The sequence below is a fragment of the Procambarus clarkii genome, chromosome 49 (assembly GCF_040958095.1).
Source record: "Procambarus clarkii isolate CNS0578487 chromosome 49, FALCON_Pclarkii_2.0, whole genome shotgun sequence".
In the NCBI taxonomy this organism is placed as follows: Eukaryota; Metazoa; Arthropoda; class Malacostraca; order Decapoda; family Cambaridae; genus Procambarus; species Procambarus clarkii.
This window is the reverse complement of record NC_091198.1, coordinates 17,353,477-17,375,628: the sequence shown is the minus strand read 5'-3', so window position 1 is coordinate 17,375,628 and position 22,152 is coordinate 17,353,477. Positions and strand designations below refer to the sequence as shown.

Here is a 22,152-nt window from a genome sequence, read left to right as displayed (position 1 = left end):
AAAATTGCATGGTTTCTGGCCGCTAGCGTCGAAAATAGCGCGGTTTTCGACCATTAGCGGCAAAAATCGCGTTGTTTTTGGCCGATAGCGGCGAATATCGCGCTATTTTTGGCCGGTAGCGGCGAAAATTGCGATTTTTGCCCGCCAGCTGCGAAAATCGCATAGTTTTTGGCCGCTAGCGGCGAAAATCGTGCGGTTTTTGGCTGGTAGCGGCGAAAATCGCGCTATTTTTGCCCGCCAGTTGCAAAAATCGCATAGTTTCTGGCCGCTAGCGGGGAAAATCGCAGGGTTTTTGGCCGGTAGCGGCGAAAATCACGCTATTTTTAGCCGGTAGCGGCGAAAATTGCGATTTTTGCCCGCCAGCTGCGAAAATCGCATGGTTTTTGGCCGCTAGCGGCGAAAATCGTGCGGTTTTTGGCTGGTAGCGGCGAAAACCGCGCTATTTTTGCCCGCCAGCTGCAAAAATCGCATAGTTTCTGGCCGCTAGCGGGGAAAATCGCAGGGTTTTTGGCCGGTAGCGGCGAAAATCGCGCTATTTTTAGCCGGTAGCGGCGAAAATTGCGATTTTTGCCCGCCAGCTGCGAAAATCGCATGGTTTTTGGCCGCTAGCGGCGAAAATTGCGCTATTTTTGGCCGGTAGCGGCGAAAATCGCGATTTTTGCCCGCCAGCTGTGAAAATCGCACGGTTTTTGGCCGCTAGCGGCGAAAATCACGCGGTTTTTGGCCGGTAGCGGCGAAAATCACGCGATTTTTGCCCGCCAGCAGCGAAAATCGAATGGTTTTTGGCCGCTAGCGGCGAAAATCGCGCGGTTTTTTTCAGGTAGCGGCGAAATTCACGCGATTTTTGCCCGCCAGCTGCAAAAATCGCATGGTTTCTGGCCGCTTGCAGTGAAAATTGCGCGATTTTCGGCCGCTAGAGGCGAAAATCGCGCGGTTTTCGGCCGTTAGCTGCAAAAATCGCCAGATTCTTGGCCGCTAGCAGCGACAATCGCACGGTTTTTGGCCGCTAGCGGCGAAAATCGCGCTATTTTTGGCCGGTAGCGGCGAAAATCGCAATTTTTGCCCACCAGCTTCGAAAATCGAATGGTTTTTGGCCGCTAGCGGCGAAAATCGCGCGGTTTTTGGCAGGTAGCAGCGAAATTCGCGCGATTTTTGCCCGCCAGCTGCAAAAATCGCATGGTTTCTGGCCGCTAGCGTCTAAAATAGCGCGGTTTTCGGCCGCTAGAGGCGAAAATCGCGCGGTTTTTGGCCGGTAGCGGCGAAAATCGCGCGGTTTTTGGCCGGTAGCGGCGAAAATCGTGCTATTTTTGCCCGCCAGCTGCAAAAATCGCATAGTTTCTGGCCGCTAGCAGCGAAAATCGCGCGATTTTTGGCCGCTAACGGCGAAAATCGCCCCATTTTTGGCCGCTAGCGGCGAAAATAGCCCCTTTTTGGCAGGTAGCGGCGAAATTCGCGCGATTTTTGCCCGCCAGCTGCAAAACTCGCATAGTTTCTGGCCGCTAGCGGCGAGAATCGCGCGATTTTTGGCCGCTAGCGGCGAAAATCGCATGGTTTTTGGCCGGTAGCGGCGAAAATCGCATAGTTTCTGGCCGGTAGCGGCGAAAATCGCGCGATTTTTGGCCGCTAGCGGCAAAATTCGCACGATTTTTGGCCGCTAGCGGCGAAAATAGCCCCTTTTTTGGCCGCTAGCGGCGAAAATCGGTGGATTTTTGGCAGGTAGCGGCGAAATTCGCGCGATTTTTGCCCGCCAGCGGCAAAAATTGCATGGTTTCTGGCCGCTAGCGTCGAAAATAGCGCGGTTTTCGACCATTAGCGGCAAAAATCGCGTTGTTTTTGGCCGATAGCGGCGAATATCGCGCTATTTTTGGCCGGTAGCGGCGAAAATTGCGATTTTTGCCCGCCAGCTGCGAAAATCGCATAGTTTTTGGCCGCTAGCGGCGAAAATCGTGCGGTTTTTGGCTGGTAGCGGCGAAAATCGCGCTATTTTTGCCCGCCAGTTGCAAAAATCGCATAGTTTCTCTCCGCTAGCGGGGAAAATCGCAGGGTTTTTGGCCGGTAGCGGCGAAAATCGCGCTATTTTTAGCCGGTAGCGGCGAAAATTGCGATTTTTGCCCGCCAGCTGCGAAAATCGCATGGTTTTTGGCCGCTAGCGGCGAAAATCGTGCGGTTTTTGGCTGGTAGCGGCGAAAACCGCGCTATTTTTGCCCGCCAGCTGCAAAAATCGCATAGTTTCTGGCCGCTAGCGGGGAAAATCGCAGGGTTTTTGGCCGGTAGCGGCGAAAATCGCGCTATTTTTAGCCGGTAGCGGCGAAAATTGCGATTTTTGCCCGCCAGCTGCGAAAATCGCATGGTTTTTGGCCGCTAGCGGCGAAAATCGCGCGGTTTTTTGCCGGTAGCGGCGAAAATCGCGCTATTTTTGCCCGCCAGCTGCAAAAATCGCATGGTTTCTGGCCGCTAGCGTCGAAAATAGCGCGGTTTTCGGCCATTAGCGGCAAAAATCGCCCGATTTTTGGCCGCTAGCGGCGAAAATTGCGCTATTTTTGGCCGGTAGCGGCGAAAATCGCGATTTTTGCCCGCCAGCTGCGAAAATCGCACGGTTTTTGGCCGCTAGCGGCGAAAATCGCGTTGTTTTTGGCCGGTAGCGGCGAATATCGCGCTATTTTTGGCTGGTAGCGGCGAAAATTGCGAATTTTCCCGCCAGCTGCGAAAATCGCATAGTTTTTGGCCGCTAGCGGCGAAAATCGTGCGGTTTTTGGCTGGTAGCGACGAAAATCGCGCTATTTTTGCCCGCCAGCTGCAAAAATCGCATAGTTTCTGGCCGCTAGCGGCGAAAATCGCGCTATTTTTGGCCGCTAGCGGCGAAATTCGCACGATTTTTGGCCGCTAGCGGCGAAATTTGCACGATTTTTGGCCGCTGGCGGCTTAAATCGTGCGATTTTTGGCTGATAGCGGCTTAAATCGCGCGATTTTTGCCCGCCAGCTGTGAAAATCGCACGGTTTTTGGCCGCTAGCGGCGAAAATCACGCGGTTTTTGGCCGGTAGCGGCGAAAATCACGCGATTTTTGCCCGCCAGCAGCGAAAATCGAATGGTTTTTGGCCGCTAGCGGCGAAAATCGCGCGGTTTTTTTCAGGTAGCGGCGAAATTCACGCGATTTTTGCCCGATTCCAGCTGCAAAAATCGCATGGTTTCTGGCCGCTTGCAGCGAAAATTGCGCGATTTTCGGCCGCTAGAGGCGAAAATCGCGCGGTTTTCGGCCGTTAGCTGCAAAAATCGCCAGATTCTTGGCCGCTAGCAGCGACAATCGCACGGTTTTTGGCCGCTAGCGGCGAAAATCGCGCTATTTTTGGCCGGTAGCGGCGAAAATCGCAATTTTTGCCCACCAGCTTCGAAAATCGAATGGTTTTTGGCCGCTAGCGGCGAAAATCGCGCGGTTTTTGGCAGGTAGCAGCGAAATTCGCGCGATTTTTGCCCGCCAGCTGCAAAAATCGCATGGTTTCTGGCCGCTAGCGTCTAAAATAGCGCGGTTTTCGGCCGCTAGAGGCGAAAATCGCGCGGTTTTTGGCCGGTAGCGGCGAAAATCGTGCTATTTTTGCCCGCCAGCTGCAAAAATCGCATAGTTTCTGGCCGCTAGCAGCGAAAATCGCGCGATTTTTGGCCGCTAACGGCGAAAATCGCCCCATTTTTGGCCGCTAGCGGCGAAAATAGCCCCTTTTTGGCAGGTAGCGGCGAAATTCGCGCGATTTTTGCCCGCCAGCTGCAAAACTCGCATAGTTTCTGGCCGCTAGCGGCGAGAATCGCGCGATTTTTGGCCGCTAGCGGCGAAAATCGCATGGTTTTTGGCCGGTAGCGGCGAAAATCGCATAGTTTCTGGCCGGTAGCGGCGAAAATCGCGCGATTTTTGGCCGCTAGCGGCAAAATTCGCACGATTTTTGGCCGCTAGCGGCGAAAATCGGTGGATTTTTGGCAGGTAGCGGCGAAATTCGCGCGATTTTTGCCCTCCAGCGGCAAAAATTGCATGGTTTCTGGCCGCTAGCGTCGAAAATAGCGCGGTTTTCGACCATTAGCGGCAAAAATCGCGTTGTTTTTGGCCGATAGCGGCGAATATCGCGCTATTTTTGGCCGGTAGCGGCGAAAATTGCGATTTTTGCCCGCCAGCTGCGAAAATCGCATAGTTTTTGGCCGCTAGCGGCGAAAATCGTGCGGTTTTTGGCTGGTAGCGGCGAAAATCGCGCTATTTTTGCCCGCCAGTTGCAAAAATCGCATAGTTTCTGGCCGCTAGCGGGGAAAATCGCAGGGTTTTTGGCCGGTAGCGGCGAAAATCGCGCTATTTTTAGCCGGTAGCGGCGAAAATTGCGATTTTTGCCCGCCAGCTGCGAAAATCGCATGGTTTTTGGCCGCTAGCGGCGAAAATCGTGCGGTTTTTGGCTGGTAGCGGCGAAAATCGCGCTATTTTTGCCCGCCAGCTGCAAAAATCGCATAGTTTCTGGCCGCTAGCGGCGAAAATCGCGCTATTTTTGGCCGCTAGCGGCGAAATTCGCACGATTTTTGGCCGCTAGCGGCGAAATTTGCACGATTTTTGGCCGCTGGCGGCTTAAATCGTGCGATTTTTGGCTGATAGCGGCTTAAATCGCGCGATTTTTGCCCGCCAGCTGTGAAAATCGCACGGTTTTTGGCCGCTAGCGGCGAAAATCACGCGGTTTTTGGCCGGTAGCGGCGAAAATCACGCGATTTTTGCCCGCCAGCAGCGAAAATCGAATGGTTTTTGGCCGCTAGCGGCGAAAATCGCGCGGTTTTTTTCAGGTAGCGGCGAAATTCACGCGATTTTTGCCCGCCAGCTGCAAAAATCGCATGGTTTCTGGCCGCTTGCAGCGAAAATTGCGCGATTTTCGGCCGTTAGAGGCGAAAATCGCGCGGTTTTCGGCCGTTAGCTGCAAAAATCGCCAGATTCTTGGCCGCTAGCAGCGACAATCGCACGGTTTTTGGCCGCTAGCGGGGAAAATCGCGCTATTTTTGGCCGGTAGCGGCGAAAATCGCAATTTTTGCCCACCAGCTTCGAAAATCGAATGGTTTTTGGCCGCTAGCGGCGAAAATCGCGCGGTTTTTGGCAGGTAGCAGCGAAATTCGCGCGATTTTTGCCCGCCAGCTGCAAAAATCGCATGGTTTCTGGCCGCTAGCGTCTAAAATAGCGCGGTTTTCGGCCGCTAGAGGCGAAAATCGCGCGGTTTTTGGCCGGTAGCGGCGAAAATCGTGCTATCGTGCTATTTTGCCCGCCAGCTGCAAAAATCGCATAGTTTCTGGCCGCTAGCAGCGAAAATCGCGCGATTTTTGGCCGCTAACGGCGAAAATCGCCCCATTTTTGGCCGCTAGCGGCGAAAATAGCCCCTTTTTGGCAGGTAGCGGCGAAATTCGCGCGATTTTTGCCCGCCAGCTGCAAAACTCGCATAGTTTCTGGCCGCTAGCGGCGAGAATCGCGCGATTTTTGGCCGCTAGCGGCGAAAATCGCATGGTTTTTGGCCGGTAGCGGCGAAAATCGCATAGTTTCTGGCCGGTAGCGGCGAAAATCGCGCGATTTTTGGCCGCTAGCGGCAAAATTCGCACGATTTTTGGCCGCTAGCGGCGAAAATCGGTGGATTTTTGGCAGGTAGCGGCGAAATTCGCGCGATTTTTGCCCTCCAGCGGCAAAAATTGCATGGTTTCTGGCCGCTAGCGTCGAAAATAGCGCGGTTTTCGACCATTAGCGGCAAAAATCGCGTTGTTTTTGGCCGATAGCGGCGAATATCGCGCTATTTTTGGCCGGTAGCGGCGAAAATTGCGATTTTTGCCCGCCAGCTGCGAAAATCGCATAGTTTTTGGCCGCTAGCGGCGAAAATCGTGCGGTTTTTGGCTGGTAGCGGCGAAAATCGCGCTATTTTTGCCCGCCAGTTGCAAAAATCGCATAGTTTCTGGCCGCTAGCGGGGAAAATCGCAGGGTTTTTGGCCGGTAGCGGCGAAAATCGCGCTATTTTTAGCCGGTAGCGGCGAAAATTGCGATTTTTGCCCGCCAGCTGCGAAAATCGCATGGTTTTTGGCCGCTAGCGGCGAAAATCGTGCGGTTTTTGGCTGGTAGCGGCGAAAACCGCGCTATTTTTGCCCGCCAGCTGCAAAAATCGCATAGTTTCTGGCCGCTAGCGGGGAAAATCGCAGGGTTTTTGGCCGGTAGCGGCGAAAATCGCGCTATTTTTAGCCGGTAGCGGCGAAAATTGCGATTTTTGCCCGCCAGCTGCGAAAATCGCATGGTTTTTGGCCGCTAGCGGCGAAAATTGCGCTATTTTTGGCCGGTAGCGGCGAAAATCGCGATTTTTGCCCGCCAGCTGTGAAAATCGCACGGTTTTTGGCCGCTAGCGGCGAAAATCACGCGGTTTTTGGCCGGTAGCGGCGAAAATCACGCGATTTTTGCCCGCCAGCAGCGAAAATCGAATGGTTTTTGGCCGCTAGCGGCGAAAATCGCGCGGTTTTTGGCAGGTAGCAGCGAAATTCGCGCTATTTTTGCCCGCCAGCTGCAAAAATCGCATGGTTTCTGGCCGCTTGCAGTGAAAATTGCGCGATTTTCGGCCGCTAGAGGCGAAAATCGCGCGGTTTTCGGCCGTTAGCTGCAAAAATCGCCAGATTCTTGGCCGCTAGCAGCGACAATCGCACGGTTTTTGGCCGCTAGCGGCGAAAATCGCGCTATTTTTGGCCGGTAGCGGCGAAAATCGCAATTTTTGCCCACCAGCTTCGAAAATCGAATGGTTTTTGGCCGCTAGCGGCGAAAATCGCGCGGTTTTTGGCAGGTAGCAGCGAAATTCGCGCGATTTTTGCCCGCCAGCTGCAAAAATCGCATGGTTTCTGGCCTCTAGCGTCTAAAATAGCGCGGTTTTCGGCCGCTAGAGGCGAAAATCGCGCGGTTTTTGGCCGGTAGCGGCGAAAATCGCGCGGTTTTTGGCCGGTAGCGGCGAAAATCGTGCTATTTTTGCCCGCCAGCTGCAAAAATCGCATAGTTTCTGGCCGCTAGCAGCGAAAATCGCGCGATTTTTGGCCGCTAACGGCGAAAATCGCCCCATTTTTGGCCGCTAGCGGCGAAAATAGCCCCTTTTTGGCAGGTAGCGGCGAAATTCGCGCGATTTTTGCCCGCCAGCTGCAAAACTCGCATAGTTTCTGGCCGCTAGCGGCGAGAATCGCGCGATTTTTGGCCGCTAGCGGCGAAAATCGCATGGTTTTTGGCCGGTAGCGGCGAAAATCGCATAGTTTCTGGCCGGTAGCGGCGAAAATCGCGCGATTTTTGGCCGCTAGCGGCAAAATTCGCACGATTTTTGGCCGCTAGCGGCGAAAATAGCCCCTTTTTTGGCCGCTAGCGGCGAAAATCGGTGGATTTTTGGCAGGTAGCGGCGAAATTCGCGCGATTTTTGCCCGCCAGCGGCAAAAATTGCATGGTTTCTGGCCGCTAGCGTCGAAAATAGCGCGGTTTTCGACCATTAGCGGCAAAAATCGCGTTGTTTTTGGCCGATAGCGGCGAATATCGCGCTATTTTTGGCCGGTAGCGGCGAAAATTGCGATTTTTGCCCGCCAGCTGCGAAAATCGCATAGTTTTTGGCCGCTAGCGACGAAAATCGTGCGGTTTTTGGCTGGTAGCGGCGAAAATCGCGCTATTTTTGGCCGCCAGTTGCAAAAATCGCATAGTTTCTCTCCGCTAGCGGGGAAAATCGCAGGGTTTTTGGCCGGTAGCGGCGAAAATCGCGCTATTTTTAGCCGGTAGCGGCGAAAATTGCGATTTTTGCCCGCCAGCTGCGAAAATCGCATGGTTTTTGGCCGCTAGCGGCGAAAATCGTGCGGTTTTTGGCTGGTAGCGGCGAAAACCGCGCTATTTTTGCCCGCCAGCTGCAAAAATCGCATAGTTTCTGGCCGCTAGCGGGGAAAATCGCAGGGTTTTTGGCCGGTAGCGGCGAAAATCGCGCTATTTTTAGCCGGTAGCGGCGAAAATTGCGATTTTTGCCCGCCAGCTGCGAAAATCGCATGGTTTTTGGCCGCTAGCGGCGAAAATCGCGCGGTTTTTTGCCGGTAGCGGCGAAAATCGCGCTATTTTTGCCCGCCAGCTGCAAAAATCGCATGGTTTCTGGCCGCTAGCGGGGAAAATCGCAGGGTTTTTGGCCGGTAGCGGCGAAAATCGCGCTATTTTTAGCCGGTAGCGGCGAAAATTGCGATTTTTGCCCGCCAGCTGCGAAAATCGCATGGTTTTTGGCCGCTAGCGGCGAAAATCGCGCGGTTTTTTGCCGGTAGCGGCGAAAATCGCGCTATTTTTGCCCGCCAGCTGCAAAAATCGCATGGTTTCTGGCCGCTAGCGTCGAAAATAGCGCGGTTTTCGGCCATTAGCGGCAAAAATCGCCCGATTTTTGGCCGCTAGCGGCGAAAATTGCGCTATTTTTGGCCGGTAGCGGCGAAAATCGCGATTTTTGCCCGCCAGCTGCGAAAATCGCACGGTTTTTGGCCGCTAGCGGCGAAAATCGCGTTGTTTTTGGCCGGTAGCGGCGAATATCGCGCTATTTTTGGCCGGTAGCGGCGAAAATTGCGAATTTTCCCGCCAGCTGCGAAAATCGCATAGTTTTTGGCCGCTAGCGGCGAAAATCGTGCGGTTTTTGGCTGGTAGCGGCGAAAATCGCGCTATTTTTGCCCGCCAGCTGCAAAAATCGCATAGTTTCTGGCCGCTAGCGGCGAAAATCGCTGGGTTTTTGGCCGGTAGCGGCGAAAATCGCGCTATTTTTAGCCGGTAGCGGCGAAAATTGCGATTTTTGCCCACCAGCTGCGAAAATCGCATGGTTTTTGGCCGCTAGCGGCGAAAATCGTGCGGTTTTTGGCTGGTAGCGGCGAAAATCGCGCTATTTTTGCCCGCCAGCTGCAAAAATCGCATAGTTTCTGGCCGCTAGCGGCGAAAATCGCGCTATTTTTGGCCGCTAGCGGCGAAATTCGCACGATTTTTGGCCGCTAGCGGCGAAATTTGCACGATTTTTGGCCGCTAGCGGCGAAAATCGGTCGATTTTTGGCAGGTAGCGGCAAAATTCGCGCGATTTTTGCCCGCCAGCTGCAAAAATCGCATGGTTTCTGGCCGCTAGCGTCGAAAATAGCGCGGTTTTCGGCCGTTAGCTGCAAAAATCGCCCGATTCTTGGCCGCTAGCGGAGAAAATCGCACGGTTTTTGGCCGCTAGCGGCGAAAATCGCGCTATTTTTGGCCGCTAGCGGCGAAATTTGCACGATTTTTGGCCGCTGGCGGCTTAAATCGTGCGATTTTTGGCTGATAGCGGCTTAAATCGCGCGATTTTTGCCCGCCAGCTGTGAAAATCGCACGGTTTTTGGCCGCTAGCGGCGAAAATCACGCGGTTTTTGGCCGGTAGCGGCGAAAATCACGCGATTTTTGCCCGCCAGCAGCGAAAATCGAATGGTTTTTGGCCGCTAGCGGCGAAAATCGCGCGGTTTTTTTCAGGTAGCGGCGAAATTCACGCGATTTTTGCGCGCCAGCTGCAAAAATCGCATGGTTTCTGGCCGCTTGCAGCGAAAATTGCGCGATTTTCGGCCGCTAGAGGCGAAAATCTCGCGGTTTTCGGCCGTTAGCTGCAAAAATCGCCAGATTCTTGGCCGCTAGCAGCGACAATCGCACGGTTTTTGGCCGCTAGCGGCGAAAATCGCGCTATTTTTGGCCGGTAGCTGCGAAAATCGCAATTTTTGCCCACCAGCTTCGAAAATCGAATGGTTTTTGGCCGCTAGCGGCGAAAATCGCGCGGTTTTTGGCAGGTAGCAGCGAAATTCGCGCGATTTTTGCCCGCCAGCTGCAAAAATCGCATGGTTTCTGGCCGCTAGCGTCTAAAATAGCGCGGTTTTCGGCCGCTAGAGGCGAAAATCGCGCGGTTTTTGGCCGGTAGCGGCGAAAATCGCGCGGTTTTTGGCCGGTAGCGGCGAAAATCGTGCTATTTTTGCCCGCCAGCTGCAAAAATCGCATAGTTTCTGGCCGCTAGCAGCGAAAATCGCGCGATTTTTGGCCGCTAACGGCGAAAATCGCCCCATTTTTGGCTGCTAGCGGCGAAAATAGCCCCTTTTTGGCAGGTAGCGGCGAAATTCGCGCGATTTTTGCCCGCCAGCTGCAAAAATCGCATGGTTTCTGGTCGCTAGCGTCGAAAATAGCGCGGTTTTCGGCCGTTAGCGGCAAAAATCGCCCGATTTTTGACCGGTAGCGGCGAAAATCGCGCTATTTTTGCCCGCCAGCTACAAAAATCGCATAGTTTCTGGCCGCTTGCTGCGAAAATTGCGCGATTTTTGGCCCTAGCGGCGAAATTCGCACGATTTTTGGCCGCTAGCGTTGAAAATTGCCCCATTTTTGGCCGCTAGCGGCGAAAATAGCCCGTTTTCTGGCCGCTAGCGGCGAAAATCACGCGGTTTTTGGCCGGTAGCGGCAAAAATCGCCAGATTTTTTGCCGCTAGCGGCGAAAATCGCACGGTTTTTGCCCGCTAGCGGGGAAAATCGTGCTATTTTTGGGCAGTAGCGGCGAAAATCGCGATTTTTGCCCGCCAGCTGCGAAAATCGCATGGTTTTTGGCCGCAAGCGGCGAAAATCGCACGGTTTTTGACCGCTAGCGGCGAAAATCGCGCTATTTTTGACCGGTGGCGGCAAAATCGCGATTTTTGCCCGCCAGCTGCAAAAATCGCATGGTTTTTGGTCGGTAGCGGCGAAAATCGCGCTATTTTTGCCCGCCAGCTGCAAAAATCGCATAGTTTCTGGACGGTAGCGGCGAAAATCGCGCAATTTTTGGCCGCTAGCGGCGAAATTCGCACGATTTTTGGCCGCTAGCGGCGAAATTTGCACGATTTTTGGCCGCTAGCGGTTTAAATCGCGCGATTTTTGGCCGCTAGCGGCTTAAAATCGCGCGATTTTTGCCCGCCAGCTGCGAAAATCGCATGGTTTTTGGCCGCTAGCGGCGAAAATCGCGCGGTTTTTGGCCGGTAGCGGCGAAAATCGCGCTATTTTTGCCCGCCAGCTACAAAAATCGCATAGTTTCTGGCCGCTTGCAGCGAAAATCGCGCGATTTTTGGCCCTAGCGGCAAAATTTGCACGCTTTTTGGCCGCTAGCGTTGAAAATAGCCCCTTTTTTGGCCGCTAGCGGCGAAAATCAGTCGATTTTTGGCAGGTAGCGGCGAAATTCGCGCGATTTTTGCCCGCCAGCTTCAAAAATCGCATGGTTTCTGGCCGCTTGCAGCGAAAATCGCGCGATTTTTGGCCCTAGCGGCGAAATTCGCCCGATTTTTGGCCACTAGCGGCGAAAATCGCACGGTTTTTGGCCGGTAGTGGCGAAAATCGCGATTTTTGCCCGCCAGCTGCGAAAATCGCATGGTTTTTGGCCGCTATCGGCAAAAATCGCGCTATTTTTGCCCGCCAGCTGTAAAATCGCACGGTTTTTGGCCGCTAGCGGCGAAAATCACTCAGTTTTTGGCCGGTAGCGGCAAAAATCGCCGCTAGAGGCGAAAATCGCACGGTTTTGGGCCGCTAGCGGCGAAAATCGCGATTTTTGCCCGCCAGCTGCGAAAATCGCATGGCTTATGGCCTCTAGCGGCGAAAATCGCGCTATTTTTGCCCGCCAGCTGCAAAAATCGCATAATTTCTGGCTGCTAGCGGCAAAAATCGCCCGATTCTTGGCCGCCAGCTGCAAAAATCGCATAATTTCTGGCCGCTAGCGGCGAAAATCACGCGATTTTTGGCAGGTAGCGGCGAAATTCGCACGATTTTTGGCCGCTAGCGGCGAAATTTTCACGATTTTTGGCCGCTAGCGGCGAAAATCGCGCGATTTTTGCTGCTAGCGGCCAAAAATCGGGCGAATTTCGCCGCTGTCGGGCAAAAATCGTACGATTTTCGCCGCTAGCGGCAAAAATCCACGTTCATCCACGTTTCGGTAAGTGCAATAATATTTTTTTTTCTGTACAGACAAGAGCATTTAACTCGTTTACTTTGAGTCTTAGACTTCTACTGTTAGTGTAATATACCCTAAGTGATTTGTTATTTTGAGGCCCTTCTCTTTCCCTGATCATTTTGCCAATTTGTTTCTCCAACAAACACATACTTTTATTACCTCCTTCCTCCCTATCAATTCCCATACCACTATCTACTAACAGTTTAAACCCAAACAAATGCCTCTAACCACTGGTTCCAATGAGTTTGCAACAGCAACAACCCCCAGCCCTCGATAGATGCACCCCATCACGAGCATACATTTCACTTGCAGGCGATGAGTCACAATAATGTGGCTGAAGTATGTTGACCAGACCACACACTAGAAATTGAAGGAACGACGACGTTTCGGTCCGTCCTGGACCATTCTCAAGTCTAGTGTGTGGTCTGGTCAACATACATTTCACTTCTTCCATAGAAGTGTTCCCAGTTGTCTATGAAAGATAATGCGTTTGATTTGTAATATCTTTCCAGCCGGCAATTTACACAAAGTGCCCTCGAAAACCATTCATTCCCAACGCTCTTTCTTGGAAAAATGCCATATATCATCGTGATTCTTCCCTTGCTCCTAACTAATTCTATGGCTTTGTTATATATCTGTATCAGTACACATTGAAGCGATGTGTCACCACCGCACCAAACCTAGCTGGCAAACTCGGAACACAGTTCCTGCTCCGGGAAATCCACCGGCACACCGTGCATACTCACAAAAGTCAGCGGGCCCCATGGATCCGTCCCCCGCACAGTCACAGCAGAAGCAGGTAGCATAAACGACTCGTCAGTGTAGCGGCGTACAAAATCCAGGTAGCCGGCTGACGTGGCAAATTTCACCGCCACACGCATATACGCAAGTTTCTCCAGGCCTAGAAGATCGGCGACCTTCACATCCAAAACATCCAGTAACGCGACTAATACGAGAAGCCAATCCACAGGAGCTGAGAAAGCAAGCCCCACAGTATCTACACGGGGAATCGGCCTACTCCCAGGCGCCACCATGCCGCCAGCTAACACGCCGGTCAGCGGCCGCACCACGCCCTCGCAGCTCCCAACAACTACTGGTTTGATTGTTGCCGTGGAAAGCGGCTAGTTTATTGTGCACCCCATACTCATCCTGTGAGCGGTAGCGCAAAAGCATTACAGAGGGCACAAAAGGTCTTTATCAGACCTCATCTTAGAATATTACATAAACAATTTCTTCAGTCCTTCACACCTTATAGATACAATGTCAGCTAGTTACAGAGAAAGTGCTATCAACTACTGGGAACGCGAGACGTGGCGACGACTGCCCCCTCCAGTGGCGAGGCCTGAACTCCACGGTACTCTACCTTGTACTGTAGTGTACTGTACGGTACTGTACTCTATTGTACTGTACAGTACTGTGCCCTTGACTGTACTGTATTGTAATGTATACAGTACAGTATACTGTAGTGTATCGTACCGTATGGAACTGTACTGTATGGTGCTGTACTGTGTTGTACTGTACATACAGCTTGAATAAGTAATCTTATTATTTAATAATTATAATAATACTTATTTAATAATAAGTATTCGAAAATCATCATTTGTGAGTGTAATGTAAAACATTAAATTTATTTATTTATATATAAGAAGGTACATTGGGTTTGTGAGAATACATAGCATAGTACAGTAATTACATTCTTGTAAAGCCACTAGTACGCGCAGCGTTTCGGGCAGGTCCTTAATCTAACATAATTTTAAGTAGGTAAATTGTATCAAAATTAATAATTTCTCATCCATTTGGTACATGTATGTTTCTCATACTTTGTGTATACATTTGAGTTTATATATTTCAGTTTCAAAAAATAACTCTCATGAATTACTAAGGTATCCAATTACGTCGAGCCGACCAATGACAGTACAGCTTGCGACAATGTGACGTCAACTGAAAATGAAAAAAGTGATTGGCTATTGAGTCCACCTGCTCATTGAGGCGCAACGGAACGTTATTTTGCCCCTAGAATTAGCTTAGAACCGTTGACAATACGTAGCCTTCGTCCTCGTCGAAGGACGTAGACAAATTTACCAGAGTCGTTTGACGTACATAGGTAATAACATGAAACATTGACTTATTATTCAAATGTTACTGCCATTATTAAGTAAATTGCTGTATATTTAACATTATAAACCATGACATAAGCGAGACCTCCTTCGTAGGACAAAGAGCTCATAAAAAATACAGCTCAACAATATCATTTATACGTGTAGGGGATGTGAAGGTTCCGGTTGACTTGCGACCACTGGCTGATTAATTTCAACTCCAAATGTGACCCTCGTGACAGTATTTGTCTTGTTTACTGTAGGTGGCTGGCGACGGTACACGTGGGAGTGTGTAGGTGGTGGTTATGTTGTTGATATTGGTGTAATTGTGTAGTGAGCGGGATAGCGTGCGCTCCACCTGAAGTGTAGGTGGAGGCAAAAGTGAAAAAAACACGTCAGTAAGTCAGTTTTGTAACTTAAGGTTGAGCTTCAGCTATTGGTCCACGAGCTGTTGGTTATCATTGTGTAGCAGGAATTATATGGTATGGACTTGATTTTGTAGTGTTAATGGAGAATTGTGTACTAGGAACATAGTCTCCTTTCCCTGGAACATAATCAGGCAATCTGTGGTGATATAGGTACCCCAATTACTACTGGTAGGTCATTATTGGGCAGTTAATGTTGTCTAGCCAGAACTGTAACAGACACTTGATTGGAGGGAGGGATGATTATGCGCGATCACGAAACCCGAAGAATTGTAAATCTCGTGTTTAGCTTCGGATTGTAGGTATACCCGACATGGTGTTTTGAGTGTGGGGAAGGGTATTGTCATGGCTGCGCTTTGATGGTATTGAAAAGAATATCAGCACTCGTCAGAGGTGCAAGACATGTTTTGCTATGTATTATAGTTGTCCCTCATCTAAACGGAGTTAGAAGTTGGTAGACACATCAGAAAGTAATATACAAATTGTTAGAGGTTGAATTATACAATTATATTTGAGCAAATGATTTCGCAGGGAAGAAAAAATTGTGTAAGGAGTAGAGTATTCATAAATAGATGGTTGTAGCCCTCAATAAGAAATGTTGTCAAGGTTAAATGGATGCATATTATGCATTATATTTCATGCAGATCAGCGTGTGGAGGGGTGCGGGCTGGGCGAAACAGAGCAATGGTGAAGTATCTTTTTGATGAGCAGCATGGATGGAGGGAGGGCAACCAACGCCACAGTGCAGAGTAATGGAAGAGGCTGTGACCAGCAGGCGAGTGTGATATGTTCATTTCAACATACCTTCCTCCAAGAATTTAGTTACGTAGTCCATAAAACAAATCGCAACTAGTACTAAATGGTATTAAATGTAATTGATTTATACGTGATTATAAGGATTATTCATGATAATTATTCCATAATACTTTGTTATGCACTAGTCAATAATTATTTATTCATCGTAATGAGCAAATATTTTTAATGAATCAAATAGGTAATTATACTAATTAATCTATAATAAATGAAATATTTATTTATAATAAAATAATTTATTGACCATTTTAAATAAACAAGTTCCCAATCTGAGGACATTTTCTTCCAACCTCAGAAAATTAACTTTTCTAGTATTGTTATCGTTCAACGTTCTGTAGTGACAAATGTTGAAACAAAGGTTAAAGTAAAACGGTATAGAGAAATACAATAGAAAATAGATATGAATAATACCTTTGATGTTTGTAGCATTTTTGCTTTCTCCTCACTTTCCCAACACAGTAACTATTGTGCGAGTCTGTCTGAGAAAATCTCGTATCTCACGGAATGTGACGGACAGGGCAAAGATAGTTTTATTATTAATCATGGAAGAAAGTAGAGTGAGAATATTATCTTTGAGCGTTAATGTGTTAAAATTTAGTGCGGTGGATGTACACGAATATACTCTTAGATAGTCGTATATTAACGTGAAATGTTAAATGGGATTGTTGTATTTGTACTCTGTGAAGTTGTGCGCCGGGGATGGGTAGAAATGCCCTAAGCTACTCGTGATTTGGTAACATTTCTCAAGAAACACACATGAACTTTAATACATAATGTTCTTTCGATTGTCAAGTTATGGATAACTATAGAAATAAGGAAATAAGTGTACCACTTCAAATTGTTTGGATGTGTGATATTATTATAGACAGTATACCTCGGAGCTAGAAGAATTTAGCCCCAAGATTCAAACATTTTTATGCTGTGCTTAGTATATTAAACTGCAATGTTAAATGGGATTTTTGTATTGTGAATTGTACTGACAGAACTTGTGCGCCCCCTTGAGGTTCTTGAAGTCGAGGGGGGCAATCAGCAAAAGCAATCAGTGAAGACCTTTGGGAGATTATGTATTGCGAAAAAGTAATCTCCCAAAGGTCTTCACTGATTGCTTTTAAATGTTCACACAACGTTCCATTGCCATCCAAGCAGGTTTATATATAATATACACTATACATACGTACATGTCACCTGTGACTAAAAACAAGAGGTGGTTATAACATTCAAATAAAACCATTTCAAGTACGTTTATTGAGACAAGAAAAAATACTTCTGAAAGGGATAGAGTAGTTTAGGGTATATCTACTCCCCTCGACTTAAAGAACCTCAAGGGGGCGCACAAGTTCTGTCAGTACAATTCACAATACAAAAATCCCATTTAACATTGCAGTTTAATATACTAAGCACAGCATAAAAATGTTTGAATCTTGGGGCTAAATTCTTCTAGCTCCGAGGTATACTGTCTATAATAATATCACACATCCAAACAATATGAAGTGGTACACTTATTTCCTTATTTCTATAGTTATAAGTTGACACTCTAATGAACATTATGTATTAAAGTTCATGTATGTTTATTGGGACAAGTTTCAACAATGTTACAAACATCAAAGGTATTATTCATATCCATTTCTTTATATAATGGTAATTATATTTATTTATTACAAATTAATAAATATTTATTTTATAAGTATTATATAATGGCTAATCATTATACTAATTATTTGATTCATTTAAAATATTTGCTCATTACGATTAATAATAAATAATTACTGACTAGTGCATAACAATAAAGTATTAAGGAATAATTATAATTAATAATTATAAAGTATAAATAAATTACTAACTACATCTATAGGTAGTAAATGAAAGTTGCATTAATTTCATTACACTAATTACAATTCATGGGATTATTTCGTAGCTATCTGCAGGCTTATCACTTTTGGGGTTCCGGCGGAGCACCGACAACCCCGAAGGGCGAACGCGGCGGCTGCCCGCTGTAACTAGGGATGTGTGTCGACCTCATGGGTGCAGTAGTCTGCCCTCGGCCTCCATCCCTTTTCCTTGTTCATCAATGGTGTACCTTGTGCGCCTTCCGTAGTCGGTTCTGGAAGTATTAAGGCAGTAAGGGGGAGCATGCAGTATGAACGTGACGGGCAAGGAACCTACCCCTTAAGGGTACTGCCGGAATTACTTTCTAAGAGGAGGGGCACATTTCCGGAACCGAACTGGGCAAGTGTCATTAATGGATAAAGCCAGGCTGATACCCTGTGGGAAAACTCTGAAAAGGAACACTGGCACAGGGGAAAGGAAGACAAAAAGATCTTCCAGGAAACTAGTCTGTAGCGAACTATGGTAACTACCAACCCGAGCAGAACTTTTGCGGGAAAAAACAAGACAACTAAAAAAGGTTGGGGATGGGGGGGGGGGACAACGAAGTTCAGAGAGAACGGATCATTATAGGGAAGCTGAAGACGAGTACAGAAATCTAAAGAACGAGACTCAAGGACAGGTTTACGAAGAACGAAAGATTGGGGGAAGATGAACACCAGAGCTAACACAAGAAAAGTGCGAACAAAATTCAGAAGCGACCTGCAACGGGTCCGCCACAACAGTACCACCCAGGTGAAGGACCGGTGAAACATTAGGAACGAACTTGCCCGCTAGCTTCCGGATACGCTTCCAGATCTGGGGCACAGGAGTTTCCGGTGTATTTGTTGAGACCCAACATTCACGTTTAGCCGTACGGATGGCCCTACGGGCCACCGCACTCTTTCCGAAACAAAAGATTCGCCCGTCTGCCGACGGCGGTGCCTCTTCCAGGCAGCACGCTTACAGCGGACAGCCCGAGCACAATCCGCATTCCACCGGGGAACGCACTTCCGCGGACCAACACAGGAAGAGCGAGGAATAGAGCGGAGGGCAGCGTTGAACACTCATGAAAAACGAGGAGAGCACGAGGGAGAGGTCAGAGAGCAGCACTGAGGGTAAATGCGTTCAAGTCCACCTTAGCAAACCGACACCTAGGGAAGGAGAGAGAAGGGAGAAAAGAGAAAAAGGAACCAAGGATGGGGAAATTATCACTGCCATGGAGGTCATCAAGAATCTGCCACGTGAAATCTAACAGAAGAAAACCACAACATCAAGACAGGAAAGGGTAAGAGTCCCAGAGTCCAAGGCCTCGCCAAAATTCAGGAGACAGGGAAGAACAGAGGATAAAGGGCTCAACAACGCGACCTCGGGTATTCGTCAGAAGATCACCCAAAACACAATCACGACAATTTAAATCAAGCTGGAGCACAGGCTCCGGCAAGGAGCCCAGGTGGTGTTTCAAATCAGGAACAAAGCGACACACTGGGGGGAGATAAATGGGACAAAATGTACCATTTCCCAAAAACAGATACGAGCTGCACAACAATGGAGACGCGAAAGAACAAATAACCGGACAAAGGGAACATCAGCGCGAATCAAGACAGCACATGAATTACTAACATGCAACCGGTCCCCACAACAGTACCACGGGAGGAGGAGGAGGAACGAATAGCCACGAAAACTACCAGACCAGGACGAGCACCAAGCATCAGCTCCTGGAGACAAAGGGGCCAAAACCGCGACATTGGAACTTGGAGTTGAGGAAATTGCCGTAAAAACACACGACGTTCAATTCAAGAATATACTTCGACGAAACGAGAAAAGACAGAACAAGGAAGAAACAAAGGCGAAAGAGCAACACAGCACGTTAAAGAATATCAGGCTCGGGATCAGGGGCTATGGGTAAACTGAGGTAAAAGGCTATGGGTAAAAGACGGAGGGAAGGAAGCTGGAGAACAGACCAGAGGTGGGCGGCCGGGGTCCGGAGGAGGAAGAGAGGGGAGGGGTGGGGGGTAGATAGAGGGGAGCGCACCTCAGCAAGAACAGCAACCGAGAGGGAAGCAGGGGCCAAAGAAACCTCCATAGCAGGAACAGGGGGCGCAACCACTGAAATGGGAGGGGAAGGAGCAATACAGCCAAAAGTAGGGGCCCCAGGAAGAAAGCGAAGCCTTCTTACCCGCCGGGGAGGACGGAGGAGAGGAGCCAGGCTTACGCTTCTGACTAAAGAGACAGGTGTCCCAGCAACTAGGTACTGGGAAACGGATTCCAGCGTCTCTGGAGAAGCTGAACGAGAGCACACACGACGGCCGTTAGGAGAGCGATGGACATCAGCCTCCACCAACAGGCGGCGGGGAGACTCAATACATGGAGAACGATGAGAAGGAGGATCGGAGGGAGACGAGGAAGAAGACACAGGAGACATGACGGTAAAAAACAAGGGGAACCCCAGACAGAACCAGGAGGGGCACCCTTTGGGACAGATCCAAAAGGAACAGAGGAGGGGGCAGTGGGCGTATCAGGGTCCAAGCCCTGGGTCCAAGCCCTGGAAACGGTTGAGAGAGTGATGAAGGTGGGAAGGACGAGGAGAGGAAGAGCGCAACATTGCTTATAGATTTTTCTATATAGTGAGAAAAACAATTTCAAAGTCAACACTTTTACACAACTTTATGATTCACATGTTAAGGCTTATTCACTTATATGAAAGCCCTCCCTATGGGCGCCCCCATATGCCTGCAGTAGTTGTCAAACTGCCACTTATTTCAGCACCTCAATGTCAACCTCGTACCATCACCCTCCAACTCCGTTATTCCACAACACCCACACTTAACTATTGCATGCCGCCAATCTACTCCCCTTCATCCATTGTTTTACATTTTTCAAACTAAAAAAAATGCAACCAAATCCCGTCCACCACGCCCTATTGTCATCACGTAAATTTACTTACCTGGACCTTGAGTGGGTGCCGCTTCAATATTCACCACTGCGTTAAGCCGGTACACTTGCCTTACTGCCAACGTTATTAACTACTTGCTTTAACACTTTGTAAGGTACGGTCAAACAGTTAATCGAACGACGTTATGAGTCTTTCGCGGTATTTTATATGCATACTCATCCGCTCAATTGCTATTGGGAAACGAAAAATTGAATGTTATTACTTCCTACTTTATCCCTGCAACATGCAACACTTATAAATTACATGTTAACTAAATTAACCTCATCGTTGATAATTTGGAAATGATTATATCCAAAACTACCACCAACACTAACGATTTTATTTCAACTTCATTAATAAATCTTTCACAACGTGAACAGTAATTTTTGCAAAACTAGCTTCCTGTCAAATTCCACAATGAACTACTCTGGCGCCTCACCGTGACATTCAAACAGCCACAAAAGAAACTATCACCTTTACACTGTAGTAAAGTGGCAAAACCTACAACCTATCCCCACGAAAATTCAAGAATACTCAGATACTTACTGCCAAGTGTTCACGAATAATGAAGTCGAAGCGTCTCACTGTTCAACTTCCAGACAGCCCAGGGGTCCTGCCAATCAGTCCGGTATTACCTGCAACAAGCCAACAGTTACCTGATGCTACAATATAAATTATTCAATCATGCCTATACCAGACCTTTAATTGCAACCTGCACCTACTGAAAGTTAATTTGATGTAGCTGCTCATTTCAAATGCATATTTTAAAGCCATACATACAACCTGGATAGTAAACAGCTTTTGCAGCTGTTACTTGTGGGTTTACACCCTCTAACAAGCCTAATACTATTAATATATATGTAATGAGACTGAAGTTATGTGGTCGTCCAGTTTGAAATTTAAAAGACTAAAGAACCCCTGAACACGATTTAACGGCTTGGTGCGGTATCCTAATAAAATATTAACATGCCTCTTTAACTACGTATTCAATAACTGCTTTAAACTCATATCTGCTAACTCAAGTAGCACATCTAGCCAAACCTCGACATCTGCAACCACCTTCTGCTCGGCATCGTCTAAGACTCGATTCATCGGTCCACCACTAGTCCCATCACAACGGTAGTCTCCACATTCCTACATCACCAGTAGGCTCCTTTCAAGCGATGCCTCTTCTTTCAACCATTACCTCATTCACTTAATAGCCCTGAAAATAACAGCACAAATACATATTTATACATTTTTTTAGTACCGATTAGGGATCAGGACTAAAATTAACTGCCTATATATATATATCCCCCAAGAGGGTATATACGGCAGCTGTAACATAGATATTTGATATTTTTGACCCTATGTATTGGCGTTTTGAGGGTGTACAAAATGAGTAAGCTAGGGGGTCTGTCAGCCCTAGCGACCCCAAAGGGTAACGGGGTACCAGCTCAGAGTAACATCACGCCCTAACACTAACTTATACACCACAACTATGCCAATACTGGGGTCAAAAGAACGTTCCGTCGAGCCTCACCCACCAAGTCGACTCAACAGCCAATCACGTTTCGATTTCTCACTTGACGTCACATTCTCGCAAGCTCTACTCTCATTGGTCGGCTCCACCTAATTGGATACTCTAGTAATTCATGACAATTATTTATGCAAACTTAAATATATACACCAAAATGTATACCCAATTTATGAGAAACATACATATACCTAATGTATGAGAAACAATGTTTGACTTTACACTCACAAATGATGACTTTCGATTAATTAGTACTAAATAAATATTATTACATTGATTCAATAATATTCATACTTATTCAAGCTCTAAGTACAGTACAGTACCGTACGCTACGATACATTACAGTACTGTACAGTACAGTTCCCTACCGTACAAGACAGTACAATACTATACATTACATTACACTACAGTACTGTATGATACAGAACACCGAAGGGCACAGTACTCTACAGTACAATACAGAACAGTACAGTACCGTATAGTACACTACACTAAAGTGGAGTACACTACAAGGTACATTACCGTACACTACACTACAAT

General features: G+C 48.2%; 1 long non-coding RNA gene across 3 annotated transcripts; it reads right to left on the bottom strand.

Moving 5' to 3' along the window:
- Nucleotides 1–13,728: 13,728 nt before the first annotated feature.
- On the bottom strand, nucleotides 13,729–21,612 carry LOC138351333 (uncharacterized). Of its 3 annotated transcripts, none has more exons than XR_011222435.1 (4): nucleotides 21,156–21,610; nucleotides 20,643–20,731; nucleotides 17,192–17,399; nucleotides 13,729–13,905 (listed from the first exon to the last, which is right to left on the bottom strand). It is a non-coding gene; the product is annotated as an uncharacterized lncRNA (long non-coding RNA). The 3 variants fall into 3 exon arrangements; XR_011222436.1 differs by lacking the exon at nucleotides 13,729–13,905 and adding an exon at nucleotides 20,109–20,287 and having other exon boundaries at nucleotides 17,170–17,399; nucleotides 21,156–21,612; XR_011222434.1 differs by lacking the exon at nucleotides 13,729–13,905 and having other exon boundaries at nucleotides 17,170–17,399.
- Nucleotides 21,613–22,152: the final 540 nt, after the last annotated feature.